The sequence below is a fragment of the Myotis yumanensis genome, unplaced genomic scaffold (assembly GCF_028538775.1).
Source record: "Myotis yumanensis isolate MYYU_CA2020_CCGP unplaced genomic scaffold, mMyoYum1.0.hap1 SCAF_13, whole genome shotgun sequence".
NCBI classification, from domain to species: Eukaryota; Metazoa; Chordata; class Mammalia; order Chiroptera; family Vespertilionidae; genus Myotis; species Myotis yumanensis.
Genome location: NW_027223764.1, coordinates 19,874,103 through 19,900,079, shown reverse-complemented (window position 1 = coordinate 19,900,079; position 25,977 = coordinate 19,874,103). Strand labels below are relative to the sequence as shown.

The 25,977-nt window shown below is 42.4% G+C and overlaps 1 protein-coding gene and 1 pseudogene across 1 annotated transcript in view; both read right to left on the bottom strand.

The window, feature by feature from the left end:
- The window catches only part of HPSE2 (heparanase 2 (inactive)), a 541,259-nt gene that overhangs the window by 305,145 nt on the left and 210,137 nt on the right, over nt 1-25,977 (bottom strand). The window lies entirely within an intron of this gene.
- LOC139021470 (small nuclear ribonucleoprotein G pseudogene) lies at nt 8,249-8,463 on the bottom strand (annotated as a pseudogene).

Below are 25,977 nucleotides of genomic sequence, written 5' to 3'. Positions count from 1 at the left end.
CTTATATGGTTGTTGTGAATATTTAAAAACTTTGTGCAGGTAGAAAGTTTAAAGTAGTATCTTGCATAAAACTGCTCAACAAATGTCATCTATTAATATTTATTGTATAATAAACACAATATTATTTATTCCATGTCTCTGGATCTATTTTGTTCATCAGCTTACTTTGTTCATTAGATTCCACATATAAATGAGATCGTGTGATACTTGCTACACTTTTAAAACACAGTCTGGATTGGTACAGAAACTTGGGGAGGTTTGAGCACAATTATTAACCTTTTTCTCCACACCCAGTATTGTCAGTTCTCCTACCAGTTACAGTCATTCACCCTAGTTGGGGTCTCTGTATCCTTACTATGGAGTGCTGCAATAGCCTTCTAACAGGTCTCCTTGCCTCTGGTGTTTTTTCTTTCTCCTACTTCACCTAGGTCAGTCTGTGACCTGCTTTTTCATTGTCCTGAGAGCTAAGAACAGTTTTTACATTTTGAAAGAGTTGGGGGAGAGGGGAGGAGAAGGAGAAGACATGATAGATCCCAGCCAAATATATTCACTTTTTTTTTTTTTACAGAAAAAAGTTTGCTGACACTTGATCTAGAGCAGTGGTTCTCAACCTTGGCTACACATTAGAATCACCTGGGAATCTTTTTTAAATCCTGATTTCTGGGCCTCATCCTCTGGAAATTCTGTTTCTTTGTTATGGGGTGGGGCCACAACAAATTGAACATAATTAAAACATAGTGATTAATCACAAAAACAATATGTAATTATATATTGTGAAATATTTATTTCTAATTACAAATAAATGAAATTTTGTCTTGAAGCATGGTGTAGCATGGGTAACAGTCTTAATATAACAACAGTAAACTACATTGCTACATTTTGCGACAGTATGCGTAAAAAGTCAATGTCAGTGCGAAGGTTGAGATTGCTTCTTTCTCACCAGATCAGAAATTCTCGGGGCAGTCTTTGCAAGAGCACAACGAAGGTCATCTTCCACAACAAGTCTACTTCTGTATTTAGACTTGATAACCAACAAGCTGGAAAACCCTGTTTCACAAAGATATGTTGTTGGAAATGGAAGAAGAAGGCACAACACAGTCTCAGACAGAATAGGATATGACTGCAAACACTTGATCCAGAATTTTGTAACTGGCATTGTAGAGAAATCAGTTCTCACTGCATCATTGTTAATAAGTTCAATGAACTCCTCTTGTGCTGTCTCAGGAACATCTTCAACTTTGACTGTGAATGGGCTTCTGGTAAGTGCAAATGGGGTGTGAGGTAGATTTGGAAAGTATGATGAAATTTCGTCTGCAAGCATGTGCAAGTGTTCTTTCACAGAAATTATCATCATAATCCTTTTGTCTGGTTCAATGTCATGTTCCTCAAAGAAAGCAGATAAGGTAGGCAACATGTAAATTTTATTTTCATCCAATTTTTTTTGCCAAAGCTGAAGTTTCATTTGGAATGATCGGATCTTTTCAGACAAATCGAGGCATGTTGCATTTGGTCCTTGCAGTGATAGATTTAACTCATTCAAGATGGCAAAGATGGCAACCAAGTAAGCTATTTTCTGCAGTTCACTTTTATCGCCGAAAAGTGCTTCGAACTGTGGTCTTGCTTTCTGATTAAAAAACGTTTTGAGTTCATCACTAAGCTCAAAAACACGTTTTAAATTTTTTCCTCTCGACAACCATCTCACTTCAGTGTGAAATAGCAGAGCACTGTTTGGCGCATCCAACTCGTTGCACAGTTGCGAAAACAGTAGACTATTTAAAGTGCTCACCTTTACAAAATTGACACAACTTATGACGCTTTTCATTACTTCTTGTAACTCTTGTGGCAGCGTCTTCGTTGCTAATATTTGCCAATGAATCATACAGTGAGTTCCGATGACGTTTGGTGACTCATTCAGTACCAAACGTTGAAATCCAGATCGACATCCTAGCATAGCTGGAGCACCATCTGTGCAAACACCACAAACCTTTTCCCAAGAGATCTTATGCTCTTTCAGAAATAAACCAACTGTGTCAAATACATCACGTGCAGTAGTTGTCGTTTCAAGAGGTTTGCAAAAAAGAAACTCATCTTTAAAGTCACCATCATTAATATACCTCACATAAACCAGTAACTGTGAACAGTTTGCAATGTCTGTAGATTCATCAAGCTGGATACTAAATATTGGAAGTGGAGCATATTTAATATCCTGGATTACCTGATCAAGAATATCAGCAGACATGTTATCTACTCTTCTGCGGACAGTGTCATTAGATAAGGAAATTGCACTCAATTTCATAACAAATTCATCTCCGATCATAACTTGAACAATGTCTTTGGCCGCTGGCAACAGTAAATCCTCAGCAATGGTGTGAGGTTTCATAGCTCTGGCGATTTTGAGTGCCACCAAATATGAAGCTTCAACGGCTGCTACGTTTTGTTTGTGGTAATTGCCACCAGTGTCAAGTCTGGCTTTCTTGAGTCCATCAGCTTTGCTTCTAAAATAGTTGGTATCCTTGCCAGCAAAGCTCGGATGCTTGCTATCATAATGGCATTTTAGTTTGTTCAGCTCCATGGATTCGCCTGATAGAACTTCACAACATATAACACATTGCAGTTTCTCAATTCCTGCTGTAATTATTGAGGTAAAACCATACTGTAAAAAATCCTCACTATATTTTCTTTTCTTAATGTTCTTCTCTACACGATCCATTGTCATGGGATGGTTTGCTAATGAAAATAATATATAACAATAGCTTTAATAATACAAAAGATGATACATGGCAAAGTTCAGTCAATACAGTTCATTGAAGTTTCCTATGATTTACCATTCTCTGTGTTGTTTTTTACATACCTGTTACTATCACAAGGGGGCAGTATTCACATCAACCACAGCTGAATATAAAAAGACCGATCAGCATCCAGATTAAGTTCCCATGGTACAGATATATATTTTTTTGCAGTAGTTGATGATTTTACAGTACATGATTTTACATTTACCCAGTAATTATAATTCATGAAGTGTCATTTTACCTCCAATACTGCTGCTTTCAACACAGTAGCTGCTTTTAACAGAGTAGCTGCTTTCAACACAGCAGCTGCTTTCTACACAGTAGCTGCTCTCTACACATGTGTGACTGGTCCGCATAAGTACATTATGGTGCCAACCCTGTCACATACACCTGTATTTGTACGGGGTGTATGTGATGGGGTTGGCACGATGATGTCATCACACCGGGTACTCCTATGTGGGCGTATCTGCATGTGGGCGGACCTGCCTGGAGATGGATAGAGGAGTGGTGTCTCACTTTCTAAGACCATCGAAAACGTGTTTTCTGATGGTCTTAGGCGACCCCTGAGAAAGGGGTTGAGAACTGCTGGTCTAGAAAGATGAGTAGGAGTTCACAAACTAAGAAGAGTCAGGCAGAGTGTGTTCTAGGCAACTGAAATAGCAACAAAAATGTTAAAGAGTAGGAAACATTCATATAATGCCAACAAATCTGAACCAAAAATAGCTGAAGCACAGGGAGCCAGGAGGTAGAAAAATAGGAAATGGGTAAAAGAGCAGTCAGAGATGCAAGAGGGATCCAGCTAGGATTGAATTGAAACAAGCCTAGAGGTTTAGACTTCATTGTTTAGGCAATTGAGGGCAGTGATGTTTGCATATTTTAATATTAACATAGTTTTGCTGCAAAAAAAGGAAAGAAAGGAGTTAGAAATTAAATGGAGGTGAAGGCAGGAAAATTAGAAGGCTTTCACAAATAGAACAAGCAATGGATGAATTTGTTTTGGGGCGAGATGGATATGGGTTTAAAAAGTTACACATTATTTAACCTTGTGAAATGACATAATCTACCCAAACCTCTGTTTCCTTTTCTGTAAAATACAGACAATAATACCTACCTTTGCAGAATCATTAATATGATATGTGTCTAAATATGATAATGTAGTATCCAGATCATATCTACACTAATAAAAGAGAAACATGCAAATTAACCATCACTCCGCCACTTCGCTACACCCACCAGCCAATCAGAGCAACTATGCAAATTAATCCAACAAATATGGCGGTTAATTTGCATACACAGGCATGGAGCAAAGACTGAAGATGGCGGCAGCCATGGAGCTGGAGTGAGCAAGAGGCTCGGGTTGCTCCTGGCGACAGAGGAAGCCAAGCTTCCCGCCGGCCCTGGGCTCCACTCAAGGAGGGGCTGTGGGCCTGGGCTCCACTCAAGGAGTGGCTGGGGGCCTGGGTCACCGGGGGCAACCCAGGCTTCCAGCCAGACCTGGGCTCTGCTTGAGAAGCTGGGAAAGAAAAAAAAAAAGGAGGGGCTGGGAGCACCCAGAGCGGAGAAGCCAAGCCTCACTGCTGCGGCCGGACCAAAGGCCTGGGTCCCGGGTGCCAGAGGAAAACTGGTGCCAGCAGCCAGGGGAAGGAAGGCCTATTGAGCGAATCTTCGTGCAACGGGCCACTAGTTAAGTAATAAATGTTTATAACAAATACATTGATAATGCAATGGCACTGAAGATAAGAAGAGAGATTACCATGAATAAGACTTGGGGACTGAGTGGATATAGAATTTAAGGAAGATGCAAAAAGAGGGAAAAGTCCTATACTTAGCAACTGACTTTGTTCTCTGTAATAAACATCTCTAATATCAACCCAGTGAATTGTTAACATCTGCCTCAGCTAGACACCATGCTCTGTAGAACATAATTCTCTAGCAATGCCATTTGGTATGAGTTTAAGTTTCTCTTCTTTCTTATATCTCCCTTTTCGTTCTTATATGTTAGCTAAAGAAGCTCTATTCAAAGATTTCAGATACTCAAAAGAAATGTACTGAAGAATTATATTAAATAATTTATAGCCAAAGTAGAGTTATAATCTAACTAAGCAACAACCTTGCAAAATGTTAAAAAAAAAAAAAAAAAGAACCCCATCTCTTTATACTGAAACCTTGAGTAGCCTATAGAGGTCCTGTAATCAAATTGAGATGATTCAAGTCACTGCCCCTAAAGCTTGCATATTGTACACATTGGAAGTCAATCAACAGTTTAAATTATTTATCTCCTTTAATGGTAGAACTGTTGAAATGAGCTGTAGGACAGAAATCATTTGTAATCTATCTTCATGTAATGAAGCATATTTTGTGTAAATCTCCATAACCTCTTATGGTATCTTTAGTTAGTGCATAGTATAGGCAAAGCAGGGCCCAGAAATGCTTTGAAAAATAATTGGCCTCAGAGAAGACTGAAATTTTATCAGAAAATACCATCTTAAAAACACTTTATTTGTGAGAAAAACTGGTCTAAAATTTTCCCAAATGAGCAGCCCAAATGCCACTGACAGAGCCTGGGGATGTGAACCACTGAGTGCCCACCATGGCTTTCAAATGCCTGAATCAGAGCAAATAAAATGAAATTAAAGCTTTCATTGGGAGCCTGTAAGATGGATCTTCAAAAAATTTTAAACCAATCTCTTGAAAGGAAACAATTTAAGGAATTAAAAAGAAGGGGATGCTTCTTTAATAAAAGCGAGCAAAGTACCATACTGAATGACTGGTGGAACCTCAAATGCACAAATAACTGAGGGGAATCAAGTAAGCAGTTAATTTTTGTTTGTTTGTTTGTTTCTCATAAGATCAGTGAGAGAAGTGAAATTTTAGTAGGTAAAAATGAGTACTTAAGCATTATGAGGCCTAGTGCTATTCATCAAAAATAAAAGGCAAAACAAAACAAAACAGAAAGCACTATAATTTCTCAAACCCACACAATTTAGTGTCAGTTGAAGCCTTAATCTTCCGGGAAGAAACCATAAAATAAAAATTAAGATTGCTCCAATATGTTGCCTAAAGACCAAATAGCAAACACTTCTTAATCCAGGCCAGCCACATTTAGTAATCTGCTGTAACATCAGATCTATGTCTGATCTTCTTACATAGAGAATGAGTGTTTATTAAAAAATCAACCTAATGGAAGCTGGGACATCTGAGCTGTGGCAGCACTAAGATACCTGCCCTCTACATTCAAGGGCAAAGGGAGAAGAGCTTAGAAGATGGACATCCATCTCCCATCAAACTGAAGCTAATTTTATCACATTTCAGATGCTCTGCTACCTAAACATTTAAAGAAAAATGGAAGAGCACTATGTGATAGACCATACCCCAAGGCCAGGCCCCTACAGTAAAGATCAATTTAAGAAAAAAAAAAATACACACACACATTATAAAACTTCCCAAGATTTAAAAAAAAAAATTCAAAAGTGTATACACAATATAAGCTCAACAATACAGAAAATTTTATGCAATAAAAAAAATTGGAAGGAAATATAATATCATTCATATTTTTATCTTTTGATAGTAAAATTATTTTTTTCTCCTATATACTTCTATATACCTCACTAAGCTTTGAAACAATTTTTATATTTTTCTTTCTATAACTTTAAATTTTTAATATTTTCTACAATGAGCAAGCATTAGTTTTACACCAAGAAAATAAATGTTAAAATATTTTTTAAAATGAGAAGCAGGAAAGATTTAATTGTAAGGGGATAATTCTAGAATCTTCTCTAGAATGTCACAGTTAGAACTAAAATCTGTGATCATGATTTAAAAACATAACCAACGGACTAACACTTCGAATGCCCCAGTCTCTGGTCTTATGTTTGCTTTTCCTTTGTGCACACTCCATAAAATGCTAACAATAATCTCATTCCATGAAAAGTGTGTATGAGAAGAAAAGAAAGGGAGTAACTTGCACTTGTGAGAGGAAGAGTGTTTGGAAAAGTTAACTACAAGGAATGTCTGAAACTTCCACAGAAATAGTCACAGGTAAAAATGCTTATAACACTCCAAATGAGATACAACTGAGGCTGGCCTTACCAACAGGGAGGAAAGTATGAAAAGATTACAATGGACAAGAGAGAGCAGAGTACAAAAAGAATAGCAGGAAACATACAAACTTCGTATGGTGTTTTTTTTCCACATAGGATTCACAACATTCCTCAGAAAATTCAATTTAGTTACCCTGTTCTAGCTTACTAACCAGAACCAATTTAATTTTAAATCTACGCACAGAGCCAAGGGGGACAAAATATTTTGCAATTACTTTTAGCTCCCTCTTGGAAGGCAGAATAAGACTTAACCAGTTCTGTTCGGGCTGCAATAAACAGCCAGGTTTGTCAGAGACCTAAATGGTGTCCTTTGCTTGAAGATTAAAGAATAGAAAATTCTGTAACAATTACTTGCTTTGTTTAACAACTTAATGGGAGTGAATTTTGAGAATGTGACAAATTGCTTTTGATTTATCTACACAGGGCATGAAATACTGATGCAAGAGAGCAAAATGTTACATAGACAATATCTACCCCTTGCTATAAGTCTGCCCACTGTCACACTCTATTTGACACCCAGTTAGGTGATTTTTGAAGAACTAGTTTATTACTGCATTTAATAAAGAGCAGAAAACTGATATATGCCTTTCTTGCTGCTTCGCAGCTACCAGGAACATGTTTCTCAGATATCAGTCTATGCAAACGCTTCTTGGTTTTATGCTCTATTGTGACAGATAGGTAAACAAGCTGATAAAATCAAGCGCTTTCAAAAAGGAAAAGTTACCATATTCATGTATGCCCTAACTTGTCACGAAAACTTCAAACAGTTTCTGGTTCTGCTTACCATCTGCACAGATTTATTCCAAATAACATAACCAAGTTTGTTTCTTGATTTCTTTCAACATAAATAGAACCATTAACTTTTGGAAGTGTTTATATTCTGGGAGATAATCAGATCATCTATTCTGATTAGCCTTAACACATAGGCCTGACCCCTGCCTTTACACAGGGCTCACCCCTGCTTCCCTCCTCAGTCAACCCTTTCCACATTAGCAGTGCTGTGTATCTAGAGCATCTATCTTCACCAGGCCTCCTACTGGGAGGAAATGAGGCTGCTATAGGTCTGACTGGAGTTCCTCTTGGGCTATACTGTGGCCTGTCTTTATTAAAAGCAAAATATAGGTCTCACATGGGGAGTTGGCAACTATGTCAGATTGTACCAGGTTTTTTTATTCTTATTTTTTTGGTGGGGAATGTAGGGAAGGATGAGGCCTTTTTTTTCCTACTACAAAAGCTTATTTAACAAAAACGTTCAGTATGAAAATGTACATGACCAAATTTTCATATTATAAAACAGGCGTTGTGGTGAGACTTGTGGAAGCAGTTGATTTCTCTGGTAAACACAGCCATTCTTAATAGTCATTCCAAGGCTTCTAATATGATTATATCATTTCCTTGTATTATCACCATTTGAATATTGTTTTGTTGCCCACTAGTTGCCATCTCCACACATTCATCTATCACAAGATTCATAAAGGAATCAAATCCCTATATTAGTCCTTGGACATGTCTGCCACCATTTAATTTCAGTGATAATTTCTTGTGCATAGTGTTTTTAACTCAGGGGGGTAAGCTTTGCTAAAGATGTCTACTCAGAGAACTCAGAACATGCTTCCAAATGGAATTCCTCCCTCATGCTTGGAGGAAGCCATTTATAAATGTATACAAATACAGATCCAAATTTATCATGGTCCGTTTAAATGCAGACACCCTCCCCACCACCCCAATTCACTTTTAGCTGGTTGAATTTGAGAAAGAACCATTAGCAATTTCAATAGAAATCATTCTTATAGGCAAACTAGAGGCCCGGTGCACAAAAATTTGTGCATTCGGGGGGGAGAGGGGGTACCTCAGCCCATCCTGTGCCCTCTCGCAGTCTGGGACCCCTCAGGAGATAATGACCTGCTGGCTTAGGCCTGCTCCTGGGTGGCAGAGGGCAGGCCCAATCCCTAGGTGCAGCCCCTGGTCGGGCTCAGAGCAGGGCCGACTGGGGAGTTGGGGCGCCGCCCCCTGTCATGCACAGAGCAGGGCGGATGGGGAGGTTGTGATGCCACTCCTAGTCATGCTCAGGGTAGGGCCGATTGGGGGGTTGGGGCACCGCCCTCTGTCACACTCAAGGCAGGGTCGATAGGGAAGTTGCGGCGCCACCCCCTGCCACGCACAGAGCAGGGCCGATCAGGGGGTTGGGGCGCTGCCCCCTGCCATGCACAGAGCAGGGCCGATCAGGGGGTTAGGGCGCTGCCCCCTGTCACACACAGAGCAGGGACCATCGGGGCTTGGGGCTCCGTACTCTGTCACACACAGAGCAGGGCCCATCAGGGGTTTGGGGAGCTCCCCCTTGTCATGCACAGAGCAGGGTCAATCAGGGGTTTTGGGAGCTCCACCCTGTCATGCACAGAGCAGGGCTGATCAGGGGGTTGGGGAGCTGCCCCCTGTCACACACAGAGCAGGGCCAATCAGGGGGTTGAGGAGCTCCCCCCTGTCACGCACAGAGTAGGGCCAATAGGGGAGCTGGGGCACCGCCCCCTGTCACATACAGAGCAGGGCCCGTGGGGAGGGGGGGGTAGTTGAGGCGCCACACCCTGTCACACTCAGGGCAGGGCCGATGGGGAGGTATGGCTCTACCCTGTCTCACATAGAACAGGGCCCGTGGGGGGGTTGGGGTGCCGCCACTGTCACACACAGAGCCGCAGGGCAATCGGGGTTGGGGCGCTGCCCTCTATCACCCACAGAGCCGCAGGGCTGATCAGGGGGTTGGGGCGCTGCCCTCTATCACCCACAGAGCAGGGCCGATCAGGGGGTTGGGGCGCCGCCCCCTGTCACACACAGAGCCGCAGGGCAATCAGGGCGTTTGGGCGCTGCCCCCTGTCACGCTGATCCCGGTGCCGGGAGGCCTCGAGGCTCCGCTGATCTTGCCCGCCAGGGTCACAGATCCGGGTCCCAGACCGCAGACAGCCTTGCCTGCTGCCGCCTGCCTTCAGTATGCAAATTAGCCGCCATCTTGTTGCTTCAGGGAGGGGGTCCCACTGGGGTGCCTGGCCAGTCTGGGTGAGGGGCTGAGGGCTGTTTTCCGGCTGGCGGGCAACTGAAGCTCCAAACCTCTCCTTTTTTTCTTTTTTTTTTTTTATTCTGGCATTTATTTACCTTCTATGGCTGTCACTGGAGCTGAGAGCCGGCTTTCTCTCTGAGGCTCGGCTGAAAGCAGGTTTCTGGCCTTTGTTTTCTGTATTCGAAACAATGTTGCGACTCCAGCTCTGAGATCCCGGCTGACTGACAGGAGCTTTCTGGAGTTTTGTTTATCTTCTGTAAATGTTACTATGTTTCCAACTGAAGCTCAGAGGCCGGCGGGAACGTTGGAGTCCACAGCAAGCAAGCCTCCTGTTAGCTTCCAGCTGCCTGGCTGCCGGCCGCCATCTTGGCTGACAGTTAATTTGCATAAGGATACGCTGATTAGCCAATGGGAAGGGTAGCGGTCGTACGCCAATTACCATGTTTCTCTTTTATTAGTGTAGATTAAGAACTAATCTATAAAATTCTAACTATATACATTAGATATTCAATAAGTATGACAGTGATTCAGAACTTAATTCTGTATGCCATCTAATATGGAAGTTGGTATCATCAGATTCCTGGATTGAGTGGAAAACAAATCAGCAATATAAATTACAGAAGCAATCTTCACGTGACTAGATGGGAATAATTCTAAAATCAATCCTGAAATAGAGCTATTTCAGAGCAATAACTCCGACCTTCAAATCCTAGCTCCACTAGTTAACATCTCTGAACATCCAATTCTTCATGTTTAAAATGAATATAATAGTTTCTACTACCTCATAGAGCTGTTCTGAGATTATGTCACCTGAATGAGCACTTAATAATTGGCCTCTAATCTTTACTTTCTTTCCTTGTGGACTGTTTTTACCTACCACTATAAGCTAAAAGATAAATGAATGAGTGAATGAATAAGTGAAATGATAAATGGAACAAAAATAAATAAATATGTAGCAATACTTGTAAAAGAGAAACTCTAGTAGGCATCTAGCAATAAAGTTTAATTTCTTTTCTGTTTCTCTTTCTAGTGACAACACCCACTGGGAATTTTAATGAAGATCAGTCATACGTCACTAGTGACATTGTTCTGAAGATATAACCCAATATAATTGTCCAGGTACAAGTTATATGAAAATGAAAATGATATGTCAAGGCCATGCTTGCCAGGTAACTCAAACCCTCAAATCTTGCCTATTGCATCATCATATTTATATAAACGTATGTAATATACATATGAATGTGATATACATAATAAGACAAGTAAGGCAACTGCTCTCAAATAATGAAAATCGGTAAAATGTAAATAGCATCAACAAGTCCAGTTAATGAATACTGAAATTGAGTTTTCTTAATGTTCCTTAAATACATTTTCATTTCATTCATTTACATCCATTTCACAAATATTTGTTCAAGGAGACTCTGTGATAGACATTGTGGGCAATACAAGGAATGTAACTCGATTTTGGTTCAGTTCACCAATATTTATTGAGTACCTTTGATGGGCCAACCACTGTGCTAGGGGCAAGGATTATAAATATAAATAAAACACAACCTGGCCCATTATGGAAAGGGTACAAATAATTATAATACAAAACATGGAGCTTCCAATTACAGATGAAGGGTCAGTTCTGAACAGAAATCCAGAAAAGCTTCCAAGAGAATATGCTACCTGACCAGATATTTAGTAGCAGTGTGTCAAGTGGACACAAAAGAGTACAGTTTAGACAAAGAACGGTGTATATACACAGGCAGGCAATAAGCAGAACTATGATTGGTTCCATAGCACTAGAAGAGAGAGCACATGGAGGAGAATTGAAGGAGAAAAGGTTAGCAAGGTGAGCAGGAGCTTGGGGTTTCCCCCCTCTAAATGCTAATAAGCCATGGAGGTTTTCTAAAAAGGTCACATTTGTGTTTTGTACTGTACAGAAGGTGAATCAAACATCGACAAGACCGAGGCAGAGAGAACAGATGGAAAGCTACTAAAAAATCCAAGGAAGTAAGGATGAGGGAACTGCCCTAATCTAATAGCACAGGAAATAGAGAGAAAGAACACATTTTAAATATATTCAAGAGACAAAACTATCATTTTAGATTAATTTTTATGGAAAAGTAAGTACAAACGTGTTCTTCCGACACACATAACATAAATTTGAAGCATTTAAAAAAAATTATTAGATACCAACAACATGGCAAAGCTATAGCAGATTCCAGAAAAAAATAAAAATAAACAGCCTAAGCATTGGGAATGGGGTCTAGAAAGAAAGGGATCAAGGAGTCTTATTAGACAATTCGCTTTGATGCCAGGGGATTTATTTTTAGGAAAAAAATAGTTTACTTCTTGGTTCATTTGACACTAGCAGTAAATTTTAGGAAAATACCCCAGTTTAGCAATGCAGTATGTAACTGTAGTAGACATAGATATGGTCCACTCAGCTCTGATCCCTTCAAGAGAACCTGCTGCTTGAAGCATAGCTAGCTGTCTGACAGCCTCCAGCTGTTGTACTTTTAGATCTACTGCAGTGTTCACTCTGAGGTCATGCTCCCCACCCTACCCTCCACCCTCTGACCCCCATGCTGCTCCCAGGCAATGACTAAGTACAGAAGGTGAAGAGAGCTAGGCCACCCCCCCAGCACAAATTTCTTTAATGGGGGATATTTTCCTAAAGACTTCCATCAGCCTAGCCAAGACTTTCTCAGAACTGCTTTGTGGACTGAAGCTCTTCCTGCCCAATTTTCTTTCCTTCTGCACCTTTCACAACTGTCAGACCTGCATCACTCTCTGAAGGCTCTCCCTGCCTACTCTTGATCCTTTCCTCTTTACCCTTAATGGGTGTTTCTCCAAATAAAACTCGGACATGTCTAATTCCTGTCTTGGTGTGTGCTTCTCAGAAGACCTAAACTGACACAGTAGTTTAAGTTAAATTTATGAAGAATAAGAATCACAAGGAAACCTGAGGTCCTCTGCTGAGAATCTCACACCTAAACCATCTCTGGGAGACAGAAATGTAGCTGGTCCTCAGGATTTTCAAGAGATTACACAAAGACCAAGTGTTTAACAGTCCTCACAGTCAGACATTTTATTCTTAATGACTTATCCACCTCCCTTGAGTCACATGTTTCATTCTAAGTTCCAGAACATCTTTTACTAACATTTCATATAATTGAATTAAATTAGATTAAACTCCCCATAAAAAAATGGATAACTAAAAATAGTGAAAACTCTATGAATAAGAATTTTGTCTTGAATCAAATGAATTCTCAACTTAAATAATCACAGTCTTCTCTTTGAGCCCCAAGGGCAGAAGCAATTCAGGAATACCACAGAGTTCTCTGGAGTATAACTGTTCATCTGCTTCTCAGGAGAATTTGCCTTTCCTGCTGCAAGCAGCTTCATCCAGCTGCCAGGAGAATATTTGGATGACATTTCCTCAAAGTCAACACAGAAGAATTCTAGTCAAGGGAGGCAGTCTGGCATGATAGTTAAGTGTATAGACTCTGTACTCCTACACACTTGGGTGCTCAAACTGGGTAACCTTAGGCACAAATTTTTTTCCTCTCTGATCCTCAATTAACTTCACTTGTAAGCTGATTATAACAATAGAGCCCACTGGTGTGCTTATTGTGAGAATTAAATGGGCCAAGGCAGATAGAGCATTTAGTACAGTTCCTGGTATATACTGAGTACTCAGTAACTGAAAAAGGCTATTATTTATGTCATTTTCATCAATGTGAACATCTGCTCTGGGAGTGAACAGAGTTGCTCTCCACATTGGAGAAGCCAGTTACCATATAAAGTGATCTGGCCTCTTTTTTTATCAGAAAGCTGAGAAGCTATGTAAGTGGCCACACATTAAGGCTCAGCCTTCACTCACAGCAGTAAAGGGGAAGCTGGCCCCTCTCTGCATAAAGGGCAGACAGCTGGAAAGGGCCAAAAGAGGGATTACCAAAAGATTACAATGGTCAGGGGAAAGCTGAAATAACTATTTTAACAGACAATTTGTGCTCCAATTACCATCTAAATGTTCATGGTAAATAAAGATCCATAAAAACACATGTGTAAAACCCCAACTTTAGTGACTGGGGCTTTGCATGGTTCATTAGCACATGCTCTTTTGCCCAACTGTGACATCACTTATCAGCACAGCCTTGTCTTTTCAAAGTCTATTCTCTAGCAGTTGGATCCAGGAAATGTTCTAAATGTGAGGAAATGTTCTAAAATCAGTGCAGTCACAGACCTCCTCCCAAGGGTGCAGGGGAATCTTATTAAGGGAATAATTTCCATGGTTCTGTCACCTATCCTATGCTCCTCTTTTAAAGGTTAATACCTATAAATTAGTAGGTGACAATTTGGGGAGAAAGATTTGTTTGCTAGATACAAGTGATCAGCTGTAAGGAAAGCCCTAAATCCAGGACCTCTATGGCAGCGGTTCTCAACCTGTGGGTCGCGACCCCTTTAGGGGTCGAATAACCCTTTCACGGGGTCGCCTAAGACTATCGGAAAACACATATATAATTACATATTGTTTTTGTGATTAATCACTATGCTTTAATTATGTTCAATTTGTAACAATGAAAATACATCCTGCATATCAGATATTTACATTACGATTCATAACAGTAGCAAAATTACAGTTATGAAGTAGCACTGAAAATGATTTTATGGTTGGGGGCCCAGGTTAGGGTTCATGTGCAGGAGGCAACCAATCAATGTCTCTCTCTCACATCAATGTTTCTCTCTCTGTCTCTCCCCCTCACTTCCACTTTCTCTAGAAATCAATGGGAAAAAATACTGAGGTGAGGATTAACAACCAACAAAAAAGAATAAAACCTTACCATTTGAGATAGCATGGATGGACCTGGCGGGTATTATGCTCAGTGAAATAAGCTAGTCAGAGAAAGACAAACACTATATGATTTCACTTACATGTAGAACCTAGAGAACAAAATAAATTAACAAAACTGAAACAGACTCATAGATATATAGAGAGAACTGGTGATTGCCAGAAGGGAGGTTGGATTGGGGCACTGGGTAAAAGTGGTGAAGGCACTAAGAAACACAAATTGGTAGTTAAAAAATAGTCACATGAAATAAGTAAAGCATAGGAAATGTAGACAATAATGTGATGATTATGTACTGGAAATATCAAGGGGAACACTATGTAAAGTATATGATTTTCTAACAACTAAGCTGTACACCATAAAACAATCCTATATAATAAAAGGCTAATGTGCAAATTGACCAAACAGTGGAATGACCGGTCGCTATGACACACACTGACCACCAGGGGGCAGATGCTCAATGCAGGAGCTGCCCCCTGGTGGTCAGTACACTCCCACAGAGGGAGCGCCGCTTAGCCAGAAGTCGGGCTCACGGCTGGCGAGCACAGCGGTGGTGGCAGGAGCCTCTCCTGCCTCCAAGGCAGCACTAAGGATGTCCAACTGCCTACTTAGGCCCTCTCCCCAGGAGGAGCAGACCTAAGCCATCAGTCAGACATTCCCCGAGGGCTTCCTGACTGCAAGAGGGCGCAGGCTAGGCTGAGGCACCGCCCCCCCCCCCCCCACCCCGAATGCATGAATTTCGTGCACTGGGCCTCTAGTACATAATAAATTTTAAAAACTAAGATAGCATCTATTGATCGTCTTTTTTCATTCAAGATCTGGCTCTTGGTAGGAAACTGGACATGTCCATATTTTGTTATGAGACTCTGAGTCTTCTTTAAACCTTCCCTTTTAACTGGGTTTTTTGTTTGTTTGTTTGTTTGTTTTTTTTGTACTATTCTTGTTGAGGATGTGAAGGCCCTGCTTTAGTACTGCCAGGTGGAAATAAAAGTCCAGGTTACCCATTCAGCCTCCACTGACACCTAAGGGCAGCTCCTTGTCATTGCTTGGTGGAAGTTTCAGCTCCCCGTAGTCTCCACTGACATCACAGTAAAGGAGGAAAGGAGCACCTCATTGGCAGTCAGTAGGGATGCAAGTCCAGGTTCTCTACTGTATTTATCTGACATCACTCTGACGAGGGTATTGGGGAACAACACTAGAGCTTTATAGGAGTAGAGTATAGCCTGGCCACTTATCCTTTGGTAGCATGATGGAGTGGGTACACAATTTTTTGTGGTGTTTTGCTAGAATAGAACAGTTGTGTAAAAGTTTTCTGTATTGCTAGGTTGCTCCTTTACCAGTCCTTTGGCTATAGAGAACTGGCTTTTTTTGGCCTGCTTTCATTGGCATTTATAGGTTGCTGGCCTTTTCATCTCTAAGTCTGTGATATGTGAAACAAAAAGAAAACTCAGGGAACTCACTACCATGTCATTCCTTGAGTCCTGGTCTGCCTTCTTCTCACTACCTTTCAGAGTCTTTATACACATAATATCCATGGATTTTAGTTGCACTTAGCAAGAAGAATAGGGAAAAGTACATCTACCCTATCTGCCTAGAAGTGGAGTTAAGCTACATGACCTTTATTTATTCAGTAATAATATTTATAATTTATTGTCTGTCTTCCCTGCTAGAAAGCAAGTTTCAAACAGGCAGGTTTTTTGACTGGCAATAGTATCTTGATAAATGATTTATGAAGCTATAAAATGACTGCTCTCAGAAAAAAAAAAGACACAACCTAGCTGGTTTGGCTCAGTGGATAGAGCGTCGGCCTATGGATTGAAGGGTCCCAGGTTCAATTCTGGTCAAGGGCATATGCAGGAGGCAGCCAATCAATGATTCTCTCTCATAATTGATGTTTCTATCTCTCTCTCTCCCTCTCTGAAATCAATAAAAATATATTTTTTAAAAAGAGTTCTGATTTTTTAAATTGGGAGATTTGAAGGTGAATAGGAAGAATAAAGAAAAGGTCTAAATACGAATTAAAGGTAGGAAACAAATTTAAAATTAAGTATAACCAAAACACAGTGAAACATAGAGTATATAGAGCTGAACTGAGGAAAAGAGATGGTATATACAGCTAGGATTATCCACTCATGGAGACAGATGCTGATTTAGTGTACCTATGATCAGTAAGCACTGCATGAGTAAAAGGAGGCATGCTTCATACTAGCTATTTAGGTAATGAAAAATTTTGGTCTATTTAAATTGTCACCAACCTATTTCCCCAAATACCTTCTCATTATCTGTCCTTCTAATCAGTCAGTGTTCCCAGCATTGACAACAATGGTTATAACAATAAAATAGCAACATGTCTTCAAGGCACTATTAGACCTGAGACATGCTTTTTCCACCAAACCCACAAGGTGAAAAAAAGAAAAAAAAAAGGCAGTTATTAGGACACATTAAATGAAAGTTATAATACATCATTTCCCTTACTCATCTTTATTCTTTCCATGACACTGAAATCCTAGCCCCAAACTAAGTTAACAAAAAAAGCCAACTAGACATACAAACAAGCTTATTTAGCTATCCATTTACCAACAAATCTCATATTTCCACCACAAACCCACCCTTTTTTTGCATCCTCCTTGGCCTCTGATTGTCCCTAGCAGCGATCGACATCCTGCCACTTTACTATTCCATGGTGCACTGAACATGCCCTTGCAAGCACACATGGCAGACAAAAGTTCCAGAAACATACACCACTGTAACCAAGCCAGGCAAAGGAACAAGGAAATTGGGAGCTTCACTGACAGTGGACACTGCGGTTCCTATACTCATCGATTTTCCCATTCTTTATGGCCTATATCAAACTAAGGCTTTCCTTGACTAGGGCTACAGTACCAGTTCTACTTTTGATAAAATAAAAGTTAAAAAAAGCTCTATACTTCAGGTTACTTGTTTATAAATTTGAAAAAGGAGTAAGGAGGTGGGCAAGATAATATCCAAGGTCTCCTCTGGCTCTACTGATTCAGGATACTACACACTAAAGTTTCCTCATTCTGAATAAGGGAAAGAGAAGCCAGCTTTGTAAAGAAGTATGAATGTTGAATAGCTACTGAAGATCTAGGGTGGTTGCAAGAAGAATTTCCAACTGAAAACTGAGATACTGCAAATGAGAAGCTTGCTCTAGAGGGAATAACCCAGAAATCTTTCATACCCTTAATGGAGAAAAAAAATAAGATGTATTTGTTTACATTTACATAAATAAAGTCTAGATCAGAGGTTGGCAAACTACTGCCAATGGGCAAGACCAGCCTGCTTTAATATAACCCACAAGCTAAGGATTTTTTTGCTTTGCTTTTTTAACAGCTGAAAAAAAATCAATATAAGAATATTTCATGCCGAAACCGGTTTGGCTCAGTGGATAGAGCGTCGGCCTACGGACTCAAGGGTCCCGGGTTCGATTCCGGTCAGGGGCATGTGCCTGGGTTGCGGGCACATCCCCGGTGGGGGGTGTGCAGGAGGCAGCTGATCGATGTTTCTCTCTCATCGATGTTTCTAACTCTCTATCTCTTTCCCTTCCTCTCTGTAAAAAATCAATAAAATATATTTAAAAAAAAAAAAGAATATTTCATGACAGAAAATGTTTTAAAAAATTCAAATTTCTGTGTCCATAAGTAAAGTTTTATTGACAATGGCCATGTCCTCTTGTTTACTATTGTCTATGGGTGCTTTCATGCTACAACAACAGAGTTAAGTAGTTGTAACAGGGACTGTATGGCCCATAAAGTATAAACATTTACTATCTGACCTTTTATTTAAAAAATGTTTCCAAACTGTTCTAAATTACCATATAAGAAACTTTTTTAAATGTTACTATGAGAAGGGGGAAGGATGAGGGCAAGAATAAGAGACTTGTATTGAATATCTTTTATATTAAGGTCATGTGCCCCTTAACGACAGGAATACATTCTGAGAGATCTATCAGTAGGCGATTTTGTCCTGTTATCATAGACTGCATTTACACAAACCTAAATGGTATAGCTCAGTGGTCGGCAAACTGCGGCTCGCAAGCCACATGTGGCTCTTTGGCCCCTTGAGTGTGGCCACGAAGTTTCAATCACACTGTACGTGCGCGCCCGCATGTGGTATTTTGTGGAAGAGCCACAATCAAGGGGCCGCAGTTTGCCGACCACTGGTATAGCCTATTACTGTAATTGTACGCACAATACTTTTATATGATTGGCAGCACAGATTTGTTTGCACCACCATCACCACAAACACATGAATAATAGTAGTGTAAACCTTGACAGTAGGTTTCTTTTTGTAACACAAGTGCCTGTCTTAAGCTTTGATTGCTCAGGTATTCACTTCAAAGAGGCACCCCTCAAGTAAAGCTATAGGGAATAAACACATGGCCAGCCACCAGACTAGGTAAAGATTCAGGCCACCTCCCCCCAGTGAGGTTCCTTTGTTTTAGAGATCTTGGTTGATTTCAATAACTGACCATTTGGGCCAGTTGTTTTGTTTTCTCTTTCTGCATTTTAAATTTCCCCTTATGTTTTAAATTCACCAATAAAGAGTGAGCCTACAAAACACTAGGCCTCCATCCTGAACCCACCCAAATAAAAGCAGAATCCTAGGCCCATTCTCACATGACCCCCACCCCACCCATACCTTGTATACCCTAGGACCTATAAGTAATCTCTTTTTTCCTTTGAAGGTTCTAAAGGTTATTGCTGAAGAGTAGTGTCTTGCAATTATAGTAAGAACCACAAGGATAGATCCACTTGTAATACTGTTAGGAAGGGGAGATACCTAAGCAATGCTCACCAGGGGCCAGGTGAGTGCTCCCAGGCATTTCTAGCAGATAGCAATAGCATTACTAGAACAAGACCAGCACAAAACAGTTATATATGGTGCTATGCTTTTAGGACAGCTACAACACTAGGCAATAGGAATTTTTCAGCTCTATTATGATCTTACTAGAGGCCTGGTGCACAGATCATGCACTGGTGGGGTTCCTTGGCCTGGCCTGCGGGGATCAGTGGACCTCCATGCCACTGCAGCCCAGCCTTACCCACCAGCTCCGGGGGCTCCAGACCCCTGTCCATATCAATCCCACACAGTAGTGTGGGAAGCAGCAAGTGGCGAGGGAGAAGCCTAAGCCCAGGCTGGGCGCTGTGCCACTCCCACTCATCCCGACCCCACTGAGCCTGCCGCTGCTGCCACTGCTGGGGTGTGCAGGGGGAGCATCTACGGGAGAGGCTGGCATCACTGCAGCTGCGCTCGCCAGCCATGAGCCTGGTATCTGGCACCCGTCTGCCAGCTGAGCAGCACTCCCACTGTGGGAGCACACTGACCACCAGGGGGCAGCTCCTGCGTTAAGCATCTGCCCCCAGGTGGTCAGTGTGCATCATAGCTACTGGCCAGTCGGCCGGTCACTTAGGCTTTTATATATATAGACTAGAGGCCCAGTGCACAAAAATTTGTGCACTGGTGTGGGGAGGGGTGTCCCTCAGCCCCACTTGTGCCCTCTCACAGTCTGGGACTCCTCGGGAGATAACGACCTGCTGGCTTAGGCCCACTCCCAGGTGGCAGAGGGCAGGCCCAATCCCTAGGTGCCTGCCCCGCAGCTCCTGGTAGGGCTCAGAGCAGGGCCAATTGGGGAGTTGGGGCGCCGCCCCGTCATGCACAGAGCAGGGCAGGCGGATCAGGAGGTTGCAATGCCACCCTCAGTCACGCTCAGGGTAGGGCCGATTGGGGGGTTGGGGCACCGCCCCCTGTCACCCACAGAGCAGGGCCAATCAGGGGGTTGGGGCACTCCCCCCTGTCACACTCAGGGCAGGGCCGATGGGGAGGTTGCAGCTCCACCCTGTCACACAGAGAGCAGGGCTCATGGGGGGGTTGGGGCGCTGCACCCTGTCACACACAGAGCAGGGCCAATCAGGGGGTTGGGGAGCTCCCCCCTATCAGGCACAGAGCAGGGTCGATCGGGGGTTGGGGCGTCTTCCCCTTTCACGAACAGAGCAGGGCGGATAGGGAGGTTGTGGCCCCGCCCCCTGTCACACACAGAGCCTCAGGGCGATCAGGGGGTTTGGGCGCTGCCCCCTGTCATGCTGCTCCAGGGGCCAGGAGGCCTCATGGCTCCGCTGATCCCAGTGCTAGGAGGCCTTGTGGCTCCGCTGATCCCGGTGCTCGGAGGCCTCGGGGCTCCGCTTGACACAGGGTCAGTGAGGCCTCGCTGCTCCGCTAATCCTGGTGCTGGGAGGCCTTGCTGCTCTGCTGATCCCGGTGTTGGGAGGCATATTACCCTTTTACTATATAGGATAGAGAACTGGTGCACCGGTGGGTGCCGGCTGGTTTGCCCTGAAGGGTGTCCTGGATCAGGGTGGGGGTCCCGCTTGGGTGCCTGGCCAGCCTGGGTGAGGGGATGATGGCTGTTTGCAGCTGGTCACACCCACTTCAGGGTGGGGGTCCCCACTGGGGTGCCTGGCCAGCCTGGGTGAGGGAATGATGGCTGTTTGCAGCTGGTCACACCCCCTTCAGGGTGGGGGTCCCCACTGGGGTGCCTGGCCAGTCTGGGTGAGGGGCTGAGGGCCGTTTTCAGGCTGGCAGGTGACTGAAGCTCCCAATCTCTCCTTTTTTACTTTTATTCTGGGATTTATTTACCTTCTATGGCTGTCACTGGAGCTGAGAGCCGGCTTTAGCTGTGAGACCTCGGCTGCTGAAAGCAGGTTTCTGGGCTTTGTTTACCTTCTGTATTTGAAACTTTGTTGCAACTCCAGCTCTGAGATCCCGGCTGACTGAAAGCACGTTTCTGGGGTTTTGTTTAGCGTCTATATTTGTAACGATGTTTCTTAGAGAGCAGCTCAGAGCCCAGCAGCGGCCGGCGGGGAACCTTGGCTTCCTCCGTCACTGAAGCAAGCAAGCCTCCTGTTCGCGTCAGTTGCCTGGCTGCCGGCCGCCATCTTGGTTGGCAGTTAATTTGCATATCACCCTGATCAGCCAATGGGAAGGGTAGCGAAGTTACGGCTAATTACCATGTTTCTCTTTTATTAGATAGGATGGGACCACTGTCATATATGCAGTCCAACGTTGACCAAAATATGATTATGTAGTGCATGATTGTATTTTTTTTTTGGACTGCATGAATGTAGACCCCATTAAAACAATTTTAAAATAAATTTTGTTTCTGTACCTCTTCACTAAAAAGCGCTCCTGCATCCTTACGGTAGCCAGCATACAAGATGGACCCTAGTGATCCCCACCTCCTGGGATTCACACTCTTGTGTAATCCCCTCTCTCGCTATACCAGGAAGGTCTGTGTGACAAATAACATGTGGCAAATGATATGTCACTTATAAAATTGGATTATAAAAGACAATGGTGTTTTTTTTCCCCTCTCCATTTCTCTTTTTCTCTCTCTCTTCTTATCTTTTCACTCACTAGCTTTGAATGAAACCAGCTCCCATGTTGTGAGACACTCAGGAAACCTATGGAAAGATCCGTGTGATGAAGAACTGAAGCCTCTGACCAATAGCCAGTGATGAACGGAGACCTGTCAACACCATGTGAATGAGTTTGTAAGTGGACCCTCCCCATGCTGAGCCTTCAGATGAACCTGCAGTCCCAGCCACTTTCTTGACAGAAACCTCGTGAGGGAACCTTGAACCAGAACTACCCATCTAAACAGTTCCCAGATTCCTTCCCCAGAGGAACTCAGATGATAAATGTTTGTAGCTTTAGGAACTTAGGTTTGAGGTAGACTGTTACATATTAGTAGATAACTAATAAAACCATTACTTTTGGCTTTCTAAGAGCAAATTAAAAAATGGAAGTGTTAAAGATTAAAATTGAAGACTGGGAGCAGATAGGAGTTGCATGGAAGGCCTCTCAGCTGGTCTCTACTGAGAAGACAAATAGGTACAAGAACAAAAAAAGCAAATCAGTTCAAAAGGCAAAGGGTAGAGGTAGGGAATGAGTTCAGGAGTGACTGACTGAAGTCCATTTACATCAAATACTCAGGTGGAAATATACTGAACAAAATTAACTGGTGAATAAAATAGGTCCACAGGCATGGATGCATGGGACAGACTGACAGGTCTGGGGGTAAGGTGGGGGAGGGGAGAAGAGTTTTACCAAAGACCTTATATGCATAGCCACAGACAATATTGTGTTGAAGGCTTGGGTAGAGAAGGGCAAGGAGGTGGGGGATGAGGGACATCTGTAATATTGTCAACAATAGAAGGAAAAAAACAGGCCTTTTTTTTTTTGAAGCAGCTGAGGCAGAGAACAGCAGAACAGGAAGGTGGCAGGAAAAGCTTTACTGGACTAGGGTCCAAGAGGCTAGCATTTCATAAATCTACTGTGCTTCTAATTAGCTATGGGATCCTGGACTAGCTTCTTGAACTCTCTGAGGATTCAGTTTCCTTATCTAAAAAGGAGTTGGATAAGATGTTTATAAACTCTGCCATTAAAGTATTCTCTTTGCACAATGCTAGAGACAGTAGCACTGCCTTGGGCAAATTATAATTTATACTGTTTCAGTGGTCTTGAGGGACAGAGGTATTGGCAGGGCATCTTCTTAGATTGGAAGCTTTTCACATGTATCATTTACTCAATAATTGTTTACTGAGTATTTCCTCTGTTCCAGGCATAATGTACTAGGTTTTAGGAGTGAAAATGGATTTAAAAGGTCAATGAGACATAATACCATTCCTCAGGAAACCAATGACACTCATTCTACCTGATCTGGCACTAACCCAACATCTGTTTTTTGGCTTAAGTAGAAAGGTTCCTCTTTCTTTTATCTATTTCTGAGATCCTTAGCTTCCAAATTCTTCATCTCTGGGACTTTTAAGCTTGAACATCTATTCTTTTATCTTCTCCACAGTACTGGCTTTGGAAGAAAGAGCATCTGGTAAGCCATGGACTTTCCTGAGTTCTATTCATTTTAATAACTATGGAGAACATTATTCCCCTTTTAATGAACATTACACATCTTTTAATGGAACTTTAAGATTGCTTAATTGCTGTCACACCACAATGGTTGCTCAATCAATTGCAAATTTACTTAGATACACATTCATCATTTTAGCTACAAGATTGTATGACATTGAAACCTTTGTAAATTGATTTTCTGAAATCAATACACCCTCTGTATAAGGAATTCTCCAATACATCAAGCCACTAACCACACCCCAAAAAGAAGCAAATTTACTTTGGTAGTGTTTCTTAGTGAACATAATTGGTTCGTACTGACCACCACTTTGTCTCCTAAATGTACATAAAGCACAAGCTTTATAATTATCTACATTGTTTTTACATTATTAAAACATATAAATGACTGTTTCCAAAATTCACTCCTTTTCCCTTAAAAAAAAAAAAAACACCTTTTGTTCACCTTTGATCCTGATAGCTTTCTCTAGTTATCACATTTGTAGATGACAGAAAGATCCTCTCATTGACCTCTTGCTTTATCTCTTAGACATAAAACCGTCAATAAAACAAAAAATTCAGATTTTAGAAGGATCCAAGATGGTGGCCGACAGGACGGCAGTGAGGAAGAGAGTGTGTGAGAGAGAGAGAAAGGGGAATGCGTGGATGGTGGGGGGTGTGAGTATGTGTGAGTGAGGGACAGTTATATTCCACAGGACTGTCCAGGACTGGCGAATCAGGCTCCCCTAGCCAGGAAGCCTCTACTACCGCGGAAATCTCTCCCAGGATGGCCGACTCTGCTGCACAGACCACACCATCTTGAAAGGGAAAGCAGCTGTGACTTGGAGCCCAGCCTCATCTCCACCCGGGGAGACCTCAAACACCACCCGGGACCCCACAGCCACACCAGCCAGGGACCAGCTACCTCCGCTGCAAACCCACCAACACCAATACTCCAGCCTCCCCGGCTGCAGGCTCCTAAAAAGTTTGTCCAGGGGGAGACAAAATGGTGGCTGAATAGGCAGACGGGTCCTGCGCCTTCTCAGAGAAGATTGAAGAAACAGGTGAATCAAATAACATCCATCTGGAATTGGCGAATTAAACACAGCTGGCAAGACAATCCGTAGATAGAAAGGTCAGAGGTCGCCTGGAGAGAGGTGGGTTTGGGGATCTGGGCTGGAGGGAGAAACACATGCAGCCGGGACTAGAGTCTCAGAGGGAGACTGCATTTCATCAAATCCGAGTCCCTTGTGGAAAGTATAGCGCTCCACTGTGGAAGGGGGTCCACTGGGCTGCTGGCAGCGGGGACAATAGATCTTAAGCCCACAGCCGTGAGAGGCTGTGCCCAGAAAGGCAGCCTGAAGTTCTTCATGTCTTTATAATTTCCTTACTTTTATTCGCTAAACCCAGTGCATAGGATCTTTCAATTACAAACACTCACCAAGGCTGCGATGCAGGGGAAGGTGGTTTTGTGGAAGCTGGGAAGCAAAATAGGGAGAGACGATCAGGAAGCCAGCTCTGGGACAGTCCGATCCCTCCAATCCTGAAGACATTTTTCTCCTGAAAACCAGACACCTCCTAGCAGCGCAGCCACACCCAGCCTTGAGCTCAGCAGGGAAACAAAGATTCTAAATACCCCCAGGGAGCCCTTGGGGACTGGGTTGAGGGGCCATTGGATCCCAAAACTAATACAGAAACACCACCACCTAGAGGCCATGTCAGAAATAGACGCTTGTGTAAATAAGACTGAAAGCAGGCAGAAAAAACAAAGTGGGCAGATTGATCCCGCCTGCCTGAAACTAAGGTTGTGGCATCTGACACACAGGAGTGGTGGATCACTGGGAACTTCAAAACGGTGCTGACTACCTAACAGGAAACAGAGACGTGGCAGGCAGAACATAGAGAGGGTCTTAAGCCCGCCCCCATGGGACATTAAAACAAAGCTGAAGTGAACAAACTTCACTACTTCACTTTTTTATTTTTTACTTAAGAAACTAAATTTTTTTTATGTTTTTCTCTTTTCTTCATTTTATTTTTTTATTATTTTTATTTATTTTTTTAAACTTTCATTTTTTTTGCAATGGATTATTTTGTTTTAATGTTAAATAATAAGAATATAGGAAAAATTCTGAGAGGAAACCAAGATGGTGGCATAGGTAAACACGGGAGTTTGCTGCCTCGAACAACCACTTCAAAAATACAACTAAAAGACGGAACGGACATCATCCAGAACCACAGGAAAGCTGGCTGAGTGGATGTTCTACAACTAGGAGGAA